The sequence below is a fragment of the Erpetoichthys calabaricus genome, chromosome 1, assembly GCF_900747795.2.
Source record: "Erpetoichthys calabaricus chromosome 1, fErpCal1.3, whole genome shotgun sequence".
Classification (NCBI taxonomy): Eukaryota; Metazoa; Chordata; class Cladistia; order Polypteriformes; family Polypteridae; genus Erpetoichthys; species Erpetoichthys calabaricus.
Window position 1 is genome coordinate 355,368,755 of NC_041394.2, and position 14,432 is coordinate 355,383,186.

At 40.4% G+C, this 14,432-nt stretch overlaps 1 protein-coding gene and 2 long non-coding RNA genes across 4 annotated transcripts in view; 1 reads left to right on the forward strand and 2 right to left on the reverse strand.

The window, feature by feature from the left end:
- Positions 1 to 14,432, forward strand: part of LOC114665238 (NACHT, LRR and PYD domains-containing protein 3-like) — a 367,778-nt gene that overhangs the window by 178,294 nt on the left and 175,052 nt on the right. The window lies entirely within an intron of this gene.
- Positions 1 to 14,432, reverse strand: part of LOC127527885 (uncharacterized) — a 263,679-nt gene that overhangs the window by 99,857 nt on the left and 149,390 nt on the right. The window lies entirely within an intron of this gene.
- On the reverse strand, positions 8,874 to 13,112 carry LOC127527882 (uncharacterized). The gene is made up of 3 exons (XR_007935053.1): positions 12,848 to 13,112; positions 11,967 to 12,137; positions 8,874 to 8,991 (listed from the first exon to the last, which is right to left on the reverse strand). It is a non-coding gene; the product is annotated as an uncharacterized LOC127527882 (long non-coding RNA).

The window sequence follows — 14,432 nt, forward strand, 5'->3', positions numbered from 1 at the left end:
AAGACCAACAGTAAAGAAAAGAAAAAAGGAAAAGTGTGAAATGGACTGACAAAAGGAACAGGATGAAAGGTGGACAGCAGTGATAGAAATGACCGTCCAGTGGCTGACCACAGGTGGACAGAGAAGTCAACAGCAAGTCAACTAGACAGGCCACCTTCTTTCTGAAAATTACATTTATTTATTTGGCCGATGTTTGTATCCAAAGTGACTTACAACATTTGAGATACAATTGATTACATTCTTTTTTTTCCTATTGGAGCACAGGTGGGAGAAGTGACTTATTCTTTGTCACACAGTGTCAGTGGTGGGAACTGAACCCACATCCTCAGCATTTAAAGTCTAAATTCTTAACCACTGTGCCACTCTGCCTGCATAACATGAGACAAACTGTAATTAGCAGGCCTTCAGAAGATGTTGCCCAAATCCTAAAGTGGGTTTAGTGTTTGTCAGGCTGATACAGACATCATTTGACTTAGATGACCAGAGACAGAGAGAGGTGACCTTTAGTGTGTGACGGAGAGATTCTAAGTTATGAGATGACTTCCTCTTGTGTTTGTAACTTCCACTTGTGTCTCTTCACAGGCTGTATGCTAACCAGATTGGTCACAGTGAGAAGGAGAAGCTAAGGTCACTAAGTAATGAGCTGAAGAGGCATGATTGGAGGGTGGAAATGGCAATCGAAGACCCTTGACAGAACCCCATCCACTCCCTTTGTGTTCTTCTTTTTATTATACAATCTTATTCATTTTATTAATTTTATCTTATTACTTATGATCTTTTCAGTTGTTCTTCACCTATAACAAGCTCTCCATGTCGTCTTTTCAACCTGTGTGCTTCTGTTAGTTAACTCACATGTGTTTGTCCATCTATGTGACCCTGAACTGGTGTCAAAATGGAGGAGATCATTTGGGATTATCCTCTAAAACCCAACCAGGGGTCACAATAACTGTTGAGTGTAGCGGCAGAAGCAAAGATGGGTGGACAGTTCAATTGTCTGGTAAAGGAGGTGAGGCCTATCCAGGCATTGGGGACAAAACCTGATGGTCATCTGAGTAGAAACAGTGCAAATGCTGTTGTTCCTCTACATCATTTGGTGTTATTGGAACTTGTGTCCATTGTTTCCATTTGCTGACATTTCATGTTATCTTCAGTTTGTAACTGGACAAACACTGTCATGTGCTGATTTGTACTTTTCACATTTTTGACATATTCGAGGCTCAGTTTTCTTTTTCGTGTTTTTCATTTCTTCATTTTCACTTCACTGTCACGTTTGGTAAATGTAATATGTAGAGCTCTAGTTGAAAAGCCTGGTGTATCCTAGTTTGCTAACCAAGGCAGGAGGGACCCAAAGGATGTTGTTCAGGGAAACCCTAGACAGCTATCCCATTAATGTAACAATCAAGGATTGTACATCACGTCCAAATGACACAAAAAGGTCCGATATCTGAGGAGGCAAAATCGAGAGGGAATGGCATGACAAGGGAAGAAGATTATATATACAGTAACTCAGACAGTCATTTTCCTGTAGAAGAAATAGAATGAAATTTTCTTGTCAGATTTAACATTCGTTTTTCCTTTTTATTGATTATACCCAGTAAAAATAAAACGTGACCAGTGCATAAAGGCAAGCTGGCAGCACAGAGGCTAAAAATTCATTTAAGACTTGCAGGCTTTGCAGCCACTTTAGTAAAGTAGCACCAGTGTCCTCCAGAAAGATGTCAATGTCAATTTATTTATATAGCACATTTAAAAAAACATAGTAATGCTGTGGCCAAAGTGCTTTACAATTATAGAATAAAAGAAGAACAAAACAATTTACATAAAAACATAATTAGAAAGAAAATATCTGAACATAAAATAAAATACAAAATAAATAGAAGTAATGTTATATAATCACAAAGAGGAAACCATCACTATTACTGAAGGTCATGGAATGCTAGTGAATAGAAATGAGTCTTTATTCTTGTTTTAAACAGTTCAATTGTAGACGACTCCTTTATATGATGAGGTAAAGAGTTCCACAGGCGAGGAGCAGCAGCTGCACAAGCCCTGTCTGTCCCCCTTAGTTTTACACTTGGTACGAGGGACAACCAGAGACAGCTGACCAGAAGATCTAAGCACTCTAGATGGCTGATGTAAGACACACAGTTCAGATAAATAGGCAGGAGCAAACCCGTGTAAAGATTTAAAAACTAGCAGCAAGATTTTAAAATCAATTCAAAAACTGACAGGCAGCAGTGTAAAGAAGCTAATATCGGAGAGACAGAGTCAGACTTTCTTGCCCCAACCAGAAAGCGAGCGGCAGCATTTTGGACCAACTGTAACCTGTGTATCAAGGATTTGTTAATCCCAGAATACAGCGAGTTGCAGAAATCGAGGCGAGAAAAAATAAAAGCATGAGTAGCTATCTCAAGATCCCTAGAAGATAAAAAAAAGGCTTGATCTTACCTAATAGACGAAGCTGGAAAAAGCAACTCTTGACTACAGAATTTACTTGTTTCTCAAAAGAGAGGTTACTATCAAAGGTAACACCAAGATTGCGGACTTGAGGTTTGGAAAAGACAGAGAAAGAGCCGAGAAGTCCAAGGCCAAGCTTTAGCTGATGGACCCACTATAAGTACCATTGTTTTATTTTGATTCAAATCAAGAAAATTATTAGCCATCCAGGATCTTAATTCAGACAGACAGTTGTGGAGTTGATTTGTTGTTGAGTTGCAGACAGGAATATAAACCTGAGTATCATCAGCATAGCAGTGAAAAGAAATGTTAAATTTCCTAAAAATCGCTCCAATAGGGTGAAGGTATATGGAGAATAAAATAGGACCCAAAATGGATCCCTGAGGAACACCACATTTAAAAAGAGCAGTAGGTGAAGAAGAGGAATTAAAAGTCACTGAAAAGTGTCTACCAGTTAAATATGACCTGAACCAGTTAAGAGCAGCCCCTTTAAGCCCAACAAGATGTTCAAGCCGCATCAGCAGTATCTCATGGTCAATAGTGTCAAAGGCAGCAGACAGGTCAAGGAGGAAAAGGACTGCCGCATCACCTGAGTCAGTAATAAGAGAGATGTCGTTGAACACTTTCAGGAGTGCCGTTTCAACACTATGATAACGCCTAAAGCCAGATTGGTAGATCTCAAATAAATTATTGGAGTTAAGGTGATCGACCAATTGATTATAAATAATTCTTTCTAGAATTTTAGCCAGAAATGGCAGTTGGGAAATTGGACGAGAATTGGCTAAATCTCCAGGATCTAATTCTTCTTTTTTTAGACGGGAACGGACTGCAGCATGTTTAAAAAATGAGGGCACAACCCCCGAACTAATAGAATTATTGATGATGGCTAATAAGGGTGGGCCCAACACATCAAAGGCTTCCACTAAGAGACATGGTGGTACAATATCCAGAGGACTGGGGGCTGGTTTAAGGGTGTCAATAGTTCTTTTTAGCTGTGAGAGTGAGACTAGATCAAAGGATTCTAAGACAATGTCATGATTAACAGTAGGAAGTTCATAGCCCGTTTGAACAATGCCACGGCGGATAGTATCGCTTTTGCTGACAAAGAATGATAGAAACTGGTCACATGAATGAACAATGCTATTTGATCCCATCGCAGAGTAGGGGTGAATGGCCGCATTAATTGAATTAAATAAGACCCTAGGATTCTTTGAATGACGGGATACTAAATCGGCAAAGAAATTTTGTTTCGTTTTCTTAACTTCAACCTGGAAATTGAAAAGAGAAGTCCTAAAAATCTGTTTAGAAACAATCAGTCCATCTTTTTTCCAACGCCTTTCAGCAGTTCGACAGGCGCGGCGCAGTGATCGTGTATTTTCATTTAGCCAGGGAGCACGTCTACCCTTATTACTGCGTATCTTGGGCGGAGCAATTGAGTCTAAAATCGTGTACAGGAAGAATGAAATTTTACGACAGAATCATCAATACCATTATTTTGGTCATGCACATAAAGACTAGAGAATATGGTTTTAAAATCAGATATAATAGAAGAATTTAAAAAGCGCGAGCAGCGTGGGGGAAAGCTATTAGTAGGGACATCGACAGTAATATTCAGATCCATCATTATAGAAAAGTGATCAGTAAAAGAAACATCACATAAATCAATATTATTCACTGAAATATCACAAGTAAGAACGAGATCAAGGGTGTGACCGAGAGAGTGGGTTGGCGTATTAATATGCTGTATAAAATCAAATGAGTTCAAAGTGATAAAAAGTCATTGAGCAAAGGTTTTGATTGACAACAAACGTGAATATTAAAATCACCAACAATAAATACTTTATGATGAGAGAGGGTGATATCAGCCAGGAGATCAGAGAAGAAGACAAGGAATAAACCACAGCTACTGGACCAATGAACTCCATGAGTCTTAGAGAAAAGAGCAAAAATATTTTTATTCTACATTATGTATTTCAATTGTCTCATGTGGCCTTCATATTTAGTCTTAGGCCTTTTTACATTGACTCTATTCAAAGATAAAGAGGATTTTAGACATTCTGTGTAGTGTTAAGTCAACCATAATGACACCTTTGATTGGCTAACTAGAAAGATTACAATATACAAGCTTTCGAGGCAACTCGGGCCCCTTCTTCAGGCAAGATGTAATTACCTCAAAAGCTTGTATACTGTAATCTTTCTAGTTAGCCAATCAAAGGTGTCATTATGGTTGACTTAACACTACATTTATAATAGCTAACACTGTACAACACCCTAGTACTGCAGACATTCTATGCTTAATTCACAAAACTGTTTTTATACCTTAAAGTTTTTAGAAAATACAAATAAAACCAGAATTTGTATCATAACAGGTGTCAATTAAAATAAATATATAAAGTATATATATAACAAATATCTTAACATGTTAACTACAACAAAGATGAGTTCATGCCAGGGCCGTCTTAATGTGTGGGGCATAGGGGCCCACAATGTTTCTGATGCCTATGTATGTTTCTGTTTTGCTATCAAAAGAGGGGCTCCAGTGCTGTTAAGATGGCCTTCGGTTATACAAATATGAAGAGAAAAAATAAATAATTATACATGCAAAGGCTTTCTGCTTGTGATGTTTCATTTTGAGACTTAAAATGTATGTTTCTTTGAAGTACCTTTTTGATCACCAATTATGTTAACATATGCATTTCTGGCTTTTGCATTAAAAAACTTAACAAGTGTCCAAAATGCTTCATTAGCATATCATTATATAAGGAATTAAACTAAACCTTCCATTAGCTACTGTATGTAGTTATGCAAAATTAAAATTCTATTCTGTTCTGTTCTATTTTAGCTAAGGAAATATTTAAATGGGGTGGTGCAGTGGGTAGCGCTGCTGCCTCGCAGTTAGGAGATCCAGGTTCACTTCCCAGGTCCTCCCTGTGTGGAGTTTGCATGATCTCCCTGGGTCTGTGTGGGTTTCCTCCGGGCGCTCCGGTTTCCTCCCACAGTCCAAAGACATGCAAGTTAGGTGGATTGGCGATCCTAAATTGTCCCTAGTGAGTTCTTGGTGTGTGGGTGTGTGTGTGCCCTGCGGTGGGCTGGCGCCCTGCCCGAGGTTTGTTTCCTGCCTTCCGCCCTGTGTTGGCTGGGATTGGCTCCAGCAGACCCTCATGACCCTGCAGTTAGGTTATATAGCGGGTTGGATGATGGATGGATGGAATATTTAAGTGATTTCAATAGTGATCCAGTAGGATTGACTTTTAATATGCATTGAGGTTGTTTTGTTTCACTTTGAACATGTACACATTTCGGATGGTTGGAAAAAGAAACCAGAATAACACAAGCAATCAATGCCTTATAAGTTTAGAGCTTTTTTGCATTTTGAAAACCATCAGGGTATTTAGTGCATCACACAATTGCATATTGAGAATGGAGGTTCTACTCCATTTTATCAGTGAAATGTTATTTTTATTTTTTGTTTGTTTTATTTTTATTCTGTTTACAAGAAAACAGTCCAGTCTATAAATATCAATTCATCACATTGGTTTCTTAACCCATAACCTCCTGTTAAGATCAGGTCATGCACTTTGTGTGTGTAGTTAAATGTGTTCTCTTGCATTGTTTGTAATATAAACTATACTCACTATATACTACCTTGGCAGCTGGAGCCTATCTTGACAATCCTCAGGTGTAAGGCTGGAACAACACCTGGACATGCACCAGTCCATTGCAGGGTGAACATAAACTTAAAATGACCAATTTAGCATCGCAAATTCATTTCACCTGCATTTGTTTAGACTCAGAGGAAACCCACATTGACATTTGGAGAACATGCAAACTCCACACAGGGAGCATCTGGGACTTGAACCAAGATCTCCTTGTTGAGAGGCAGTAGTACTACAAGTGTGTCTCTGCTTTTTCTGTTGGTTTTTAATCTAAGGCCAGGTTTATAGTTCCTGTGGCACATGTTCCAGCAGACGCTACTGCTATGCAAGCTTGCACTGTTTATACTTGCGCGTGTACTTTACGTAAATCTGGAACATTCCACCAAGTGGTAGTGCGAGATATCATCACGGTGAGAACAGGTTCGGCTTCGCTGTGTTGTGAATTGCTTGAAACACCTATTAAATTCTGAGGACACCTTGCCACAATATCACTGAAAAGGATGTTTAATGATTAAATCCATCAATCCAGGGATTTGCCCATTCCGGGAAGCATCGGGTGCGAGACAAGCAAAATCCCTGGATGGGGCATCAGCTCATCACAAGATGAATACAATTGCACACACACACACTAGCGTCACCAAATCCCCAAACTTTCATGTCTTTGGAAGGAAACTGGAGCACACTGTGGAAACACACCAGGAAAACAAGCAAACTCCATGCAGGGAACACGAGCGACGTGACTCCCTGCGAAGCAGACCGTGCCATCAGAACATGCGTAATTATTATCAGTATTCATTATTTACGTAAATAAAGTTAACGACTGTGAAATGTAACATACATACGTTAATGCATTTCATCATGAAAGTGATATCAAGTATAGATCTAAGGATTCTAAATGTACAGAGAGCTGGAATATCCTAAATGTAATGTGTTCAGTGTGGTAATCCATTGCTGCTTGCTGCTGCTGTCTGGTCAGGAGGAAACCCCAGAAGCAGGTAGGGATTAACAACTGGGTCGGTTTTAAAATGACATTTATGACGGTCTACGTTAATGATAAAGTAAACTGCGAGGCTAAAGTGGACATTAAATATCCACTTTCATTTCAAAATACAGCTTTTCACCATGTCCTTATTTTTTTTTATCTGTGGCTCAAAATACACATCCGTACATTCTGATAATATTGTGAAGGTGCAAAGAAAAAAAGAATGCACAAAAGATGGTGTGTGAGACCTATGATATATATCACGTCATTACGATTGGGAATATGCAACGCTTGAATATAAACGCACCACAAATGCATTTGTATGGCGGGATTTTACTTCACCACATCGATCTCAGAGGACCATCAAAGCGGCTTTCTGTCAAAGTAAACAGACTCCGACTCTAACGTCACTTTCCGACTTTTATCACAATGCATCCATCCATTTTCCAACCCGCTGAATCCGAACACCGGGTCACGGGGGTCTGCTGGAGCCAATCCCAGCCAACACAGGGCACAAGGCAGGAACCAATCCCGGGCAGGGTGCCAAACCACCGCAGGACACACACAAACGGGGAGAACATGCAAACTCCACGCAGGGAGGACCCGGGAATCGAACCCAGGTCCCCAGATCTCCCAACTGCGAGGCAGCAGCACTACCCACTGCGCCACCGTGCTGCCCATCACAATGCATGTCGCATTAATTTCTGAGGACCTGCTCAGTGGGTGCATCAAATGAACACGTGGCAGCCATGATGTGTGCACATACACGTCACTACACGATCTGCATGCCTGCCCGATCCGCGTGAGCAGGCATATTGAAACATAGACATAAAATTACTAGACGCCTCATGACCAGCAGTGTCGTACATCAACGTCTCCACCATAATGTGAGTGGCACTGCTGTGTAGTGAAGTAATGGATAAAGATGCCTCATGCATGTGCTGCTTGGGATTGTACAAACTGCTGTACGCTCCAAACCAGATCCCGGGGGATTACATTTCATAAGTGAGGCTGAACAATTGTTTTGGTTATATTTGGCCATTAGAAAATCCTGTTTTATAATCTTAACTTTAGCTACGCCAGGCTAAGCTAGCAAAGCTATGCATTTATGTACTCAAGTGAACCTCCAAACAACGTTCTGGCTAAACATATTTAGTCACTAACTATGTAGATTGTTGTTATCTGTTAACATTTCTCAGACTTTGAAGGTTTCCCAAAGAAATCCACCTCAGGAAGCAGTGGGAGGTCAGGTAGCCCTTAGACGGGATTTTGAGAAAGCTGTCCTGTGATTTTTACCTTGGTATTGAAAAAAATGTCAGCCAAGGTTTTGAACACAGTAAAAGTGAATCATTAAATTTGTCAAAAAAGGAAAAATGCTACTTTAGCTTTATGAACAAGATACTACTCAGAGTCAAAGAGTTATTATCTAGCAATTTTCCATAAAATTGTGCTCTATTTAAACTGACATTTTTCCTGATCTGTCCCTTAACATTTGTTCATTAATAATATTTTTATAACACTTTTGCTTACAAGTGTAGCTCAAATTGCACTACAAATATATACAGTTACAAAGAAAATCAAAGGCATTATAAAAGTAAATAAGCAAATGGAGGGGTCCTTGTCCTTTGTAATAAATACACTGCATGGTCAAAGGGCCAGGGACAAAAACAAACTTGCAGCTTTCAAGGTTGCCGGTGATAATAAACCTCTGGGAATCACAAGCCAAAGCCTGCACAGCCCCCTCTGCACATCCCAGCATACATAGTTGTGGCCGTCTCACTCCAATCACAATTCTATTTTCAGGACGTCTAGTGAACTTTTCTTCTCTCTGGCATCACAGGCAGTTTCAGTTGATGTAACAGACAGTGGAGATGCAGGGGGCACCATTGCAATAAACTGGAAAAAGACAACAGAGAAACACAGCATAAGTTACTGCTCAGTGCAGATATGACAAACTGTATACAGTACCATTTCTAATCTACTAGGGGGCTCCGCCCCCTGCTCGCTTCGCTCGCCAACCCCTGGTGTTGGGAATGACAAAGAGCATGATGTATGAATGAGATATAGAATAGTGTGACGGTGTAGATGATGCAAATAGAAAGCAAACAATAAAGTGTGTGGCACAGTGTAAAGGTTTATTGGAAAATTTCTTTGTACACGCCGTTTAAGTGTAAAAGGTAATTCCAGGTCAGAACTTGTAAGGTCATTTAAGATGGTCATTATCGTGATCAGAGTCAACTTTGTCAGAGCTTAGAAAGAGTTGTGTCTCTCTAGGAAGTAATGGAATGACTTGGGTATTTATGTTTTCCACATTAATATTTTTTGGACATAATATAGTGCGTTGTGTTAAAAGGGGCATTTGGTCTAATGAGATTGCTGTTCCAAATCTCTCTGTAACTAAGTCGTCGCAGATAAAGGCTTGAGGAATTGTAATAATATGTGGCTGAAGTCCATCTGTATTGGTGAGTGTACCATCTCTCAGTTGTAATAAGCAATTGTTATGATCTGGTTCTGGACATCGTATCTTTTTTACTAACTGTATCTTTTGAAAGCAATGCCAATTGTCTGCGTATTTTAAGGTGCACTGAACAATAGCTGAGTGCATGGCATCTGGAAGAATAGCTAATCACTGTCTAAAATCTCCTCCTAATAAAAGTACCTTTCCTCCAAATGGAATATTATTATTCATAAACGTTTGTAGAAGTTTATGAATGGTGTTGAGTAAGTGACTTCATGCCATTGTACATTCATCAATAAACAACATTTTTTGAAGACGGATGTCACGTGCAGTGCCACCGTTAATGTTCATAGTGGATACCGATTTGTAGGATCTAATGTAGTTGATAAAGATTTCACTTTCAGGTACATCGTCAGTTAGAATCTTCTGTAGATATTCAGTATATAAATGTAAAGAAGGCAGTCTAATTTGACCCTTTTGACAACAACGTCTAAATGTATTACTTGTATTGACAGTTGTTTCTTTAGGGAAGTGAACTGAATGACAATGATTGCAAATGACATTCATTAATCCGAATGAATTTTCCCGGTGTATGTTTTGCTTGTGTCGTTTGAGAGGCGCGTTGTTGCATGTGTAGTATTTGGGACGTGTTGTTTTGGAGCTGTAATCGATTTGCCTGTGCTGTGTGAGAAGCCCGTTGTAGCCTTCCTTGCCGTTAACGTATGTCTGAGACGGGAGGTGTTTCGTTTTGAATCCGTGCCTGTTGCGATGCAGCACTTTGATTGATAGTTTGCGTCATGTGGATCTAGGATGTAGATTTGTGCATATTTGCGTTGTTGATTTGTTTCAGGGTGCACTGTTCCAATGCGATGCAGTATTTGTGCACATATGCGAAAGCAGTATGGGCCATTGCCTTTTGGTGGCCTGATATTTACTAAAAGCAAATGAACTATTGTAGGATCTAATGCAGTTCATAAAGTTTTTACTTTTAGGTACATCGTTAGTTAGAAGCTTTACTTGAGCTTTGCGTTTTTGGAGTCGAGACATTTTTTCTTTTAGAAATATGGATAAGTAATAAGGAGTATTGCACTCACTGTTAATATGGAGCCTTTTCTGCGGTTGAACGGTTAATAGTGCCTTATTGTAATGAGATCCACCTATGCTGCATAGCCGTCTATTTTGTTGTTTCTTTCGTGTTTGTGTGTTTGTTCCTGTTATCCTTTCCTTTTCGTTTTGTACCCGTGACCGTGTATTCATGACTTGTTTCTTTCTCAGCATCCAAAATATGGATAAGTAATAAGGAGGGTCGCAGTCACTGTTAATATGTTTCCTTTTCTGCAGTTGAACGGTTAATAGTGCTTTATTGTAAGGAGATCCACCAATGCTGACACCTATGCTGTCTAGTGTGAAGGTGCTGACGTTCACTTTAGAATATGTGGCTTTGGGTGTGACTTCTTATGGATGTGGGTGGGTGGGGGGGGGGGGGATTGTTGAGGATTGTTGTCGCGTGAGCGTTTTCTTTCTTTTTGTGTTCCTGTGTCTTGTTGAATCCCCCTCTTTGTGTGTGTCCCGTCCCTCGCTTGTAGGGTCTGTGGGGTGGTTTTGTGTTCTTTATTTTGTGTTCCATGGGCTTGTTGAATCCCCCTCTTGGTGTGTGTCCCGTCCGGTGCCTGTAGGGGGGGGGGGGGTGCCTTGCTGTTGTGCGCGAGCCTCTTTTTTTTTTTTTTTTTTTTCGGGTCTAGTTTCGTGTGCAATGTGTTTCGTGCTTTTCCTGCGTTTGACTTTGCGCCTCATTTCTCCTTTTTGTATGTGCTCACTCCTTTTTTCTGTGGTCTTGTCCGCCACTCGCGGCCCCTCATCCGCCTTTGTCGCCCTCTTTTCTCCGCCTTTCTCCGACTCTCGCGGACTCTTTTTGCGCCTGCGCCTCTCGCGGCCCCTCATCCGCCTCTCTCGCCCTCTTTTGTCCGCCTTTCTCGGCTCCTCAGCCGACTCTCGCGGACTCTTTTTGCGCCTGCGCAGTACGCCTTTTTGCAGCTACGGCCCATGGCCGGATGTGCCTGCGTTTTCTAATCTATTACAACCAATGCAAGTAATTAAGAAAAAGCCAAATTAGAAATTTTGAAATGATCAACCTTTGTAGCCTGGCATTTCTCTATTGGTAAAGCATTCCAGATTTTGTTGTATGAGTACAGAAAGCTGCCGGGTTTTATGGTTGATCTTGGAATAAAAAGCAAAGCAACGTTTGAGAAAAGAAATGTTCGGAGCAGACACTCCAAAATACAGGCAGGGTCTAAAATACTCAAAGCCTTCTAATTATTTAATAGAACCTTGAAATCAATTCTATGTCAGACAGGCAGCCAGTGCAATGAGACTGAGACAGTTTTCAGAAAAAAAAAAAAAAATAGGCCAATACCTCGTGATCACTTGGCAAAGGCACAGCAGATCAGAGCAGAGGTTTAGATGGAGGATTCTAGAAGTGCCAGGCAGAAGGGCCAGCCACTACTTCAACATGGCACGCATCTCTCCTTCCTTCTTCGTTACCTGCTGCCCCACAACACGACCGGACTGTTCTACTTCACTGTAACTGTTAAAAACATAAACACAGTAGATACACGATGTTCACTCACGGAGTTCAAACATTAATAAAGTGTACCCTTACTTCTTGTTCTGCCTCCTTCCTTGGTTCACCTGCAGATCAATTATTACCAAAGTAAAATATCACAATAGATAAAGTTCTGCTTAGAGTAAAGTCCAACTAATAATAATAATTACTGTGTTTTTTGTTGGATTTTGAAAGAACCCCAACTTAACTGTCATTATATGTAGCATCATTTTTTTCTTTTACATTTCGCATACAGTAGACATTGTGTTACAATCTCTGTATATCTGAACTTCTAATGTGATGTGCTCAGGTGTCATTACGTACATGAAAACATCTTTGTTTTTCTCTCCTGCCTTAGTTTTGTTTTAATTTAAAATTAAGTCTCAGCTTTTTCAAAATCCAACAACAAAGCACAGTAACTTAAGAAAATAAATGTTATTTTGCAAAATGGCACAAGATCGCTGTTCAGTGACTGCTGGTACTGATGCACCTCAGTCTCTGTGTTTGTGAGGACTCACACTCTGAGGCTTTCCTGTCTAAAATTAAAAAGCTCGTGTTAGTTACTGGACAGAGTGAGCAGACATACGGCACAGAATTCAAGGCAGCAAAATATTAAAAGTAATAAATATGGGGAGGCTTTGCAGGAATTGTGCACAAATTACTTCTGAAACTGAAAGCCTCAGTAGTCTTACCTGTAGAAATAGCAAATCTAACATGAACTGCACATCATCCCAAATTGGAAATCTTAAAAGCAGAAGAAAAGAACATCCAGTAGTGTCTCAGAATTCAGGTACACTGGCATCTGTTCAGCCACATGGAAGGCTGAGTACCACCGGGCATCCTGTAGGGTTAAGAAAAAAAATACAATAAAGGGGCATTGTATTTCTAACTGCAGCAATAAGAAACAAGTTATTTCTAAGAAGCAAGCCTCCTCCATTATATTCAGTTAAATGTGTGTGTGTGTGTGTGTGTGTGTGTGTGTACTCCTCCTAAACCAACAACTTAAATGATAAGCTAATGACACGTGACAACAGCAGGTGCCCAGCCTGTCACTGTGCCACATCAGATGCACACCACACTTCTCTGATGGCTTTGGATGTAAATTTTAAAATTGCCTGTTTTCTGCCATAGAATTTTTTCTACCAAACTTGCCTTCTTCTGCCAGATGCTTACAACCGCAGTTTGTTCACATTCTTATGGAGCTCCTGGCCACATCCTAGTCTATCATCAGGACACCACAGGCTCATTGACCTGCACATCTCTGAGTTTACCCCTTAACAGGGATGGGTGGATGGTACTGAAAGTGCTGGATAAATAAAAAAACAGAATCCTCAAAGTGCAGCCAGCTTTATCCTGATGAGAATCAGCCTTGTGGTGCAGATAGAGAATTGCATCTTCCAGTCCAATCTTTGTCCGATAGTCAAACTACAGTGATGCCCAGGTGGTCTACCTCAAGACGACTCTTATAGTCCAGGACAGTGTCATTGCTAGCATTTGTACATATTAGCCCTCCCTGTGTTATTCCTACTAGTCTAAGAGTGGGTTGGGGATTGTTTTGGTGTAAGAGTTGGTGTTGGGGACTCTCTTATGGAGTTCCCTGTGACTTGTCCTTGGAGTTCCCTGCGACTTGTCCTTGCATATTACAAAGCGTAATGGCAGAGAAGGATGCTCAGCTCTTGAAGACCAGGGGCTGCCGGAGATCTTTAAACAAGATAGGGCTGAAAACCTGAGATTTTTTGAGGTGGTAAGACATGTTGAAATAGGGGTAATGGTGTGTGGGGGACTGGATACTGAAGTAAAGTGGCAGTTGGTGGGAAAGTCTATTAAAAATTGGTTTAGGCCATTCACTTTGTCCACATTTTCTTTTAATAACTGACCGCTGAATGTAATCTGAACTAATCGAACTCATACATTAACTACAAAGAATGGATACAAGCCAGTATGGAGTACCAGCGCACCCCTAACCCCATCTCATAGTATAGAAATGAATCCCTTCTGAATAGAGTTTAAAAATTACAGCGGTTGTCCAGTAATAATTAATTTCACCACCCTTTGGAGTTAAACTAATCCCTCTGATTAAGACTCAGGTCACTATTAGTGTCTTCACTTCAGATGTTGCTCATCTCTCTCCTCAGCTCTCTCTGCTCCACACTCACGACTGACTGAACTGAACTTGAGCAACAACAACATGAAGGATTCAGGAGTGGATAAGCTGTGTGAGGGGCTGAGGAGTGAAAACTGCAAATTAGAGACACCGTGGTGAGGAAACAAAGTGAG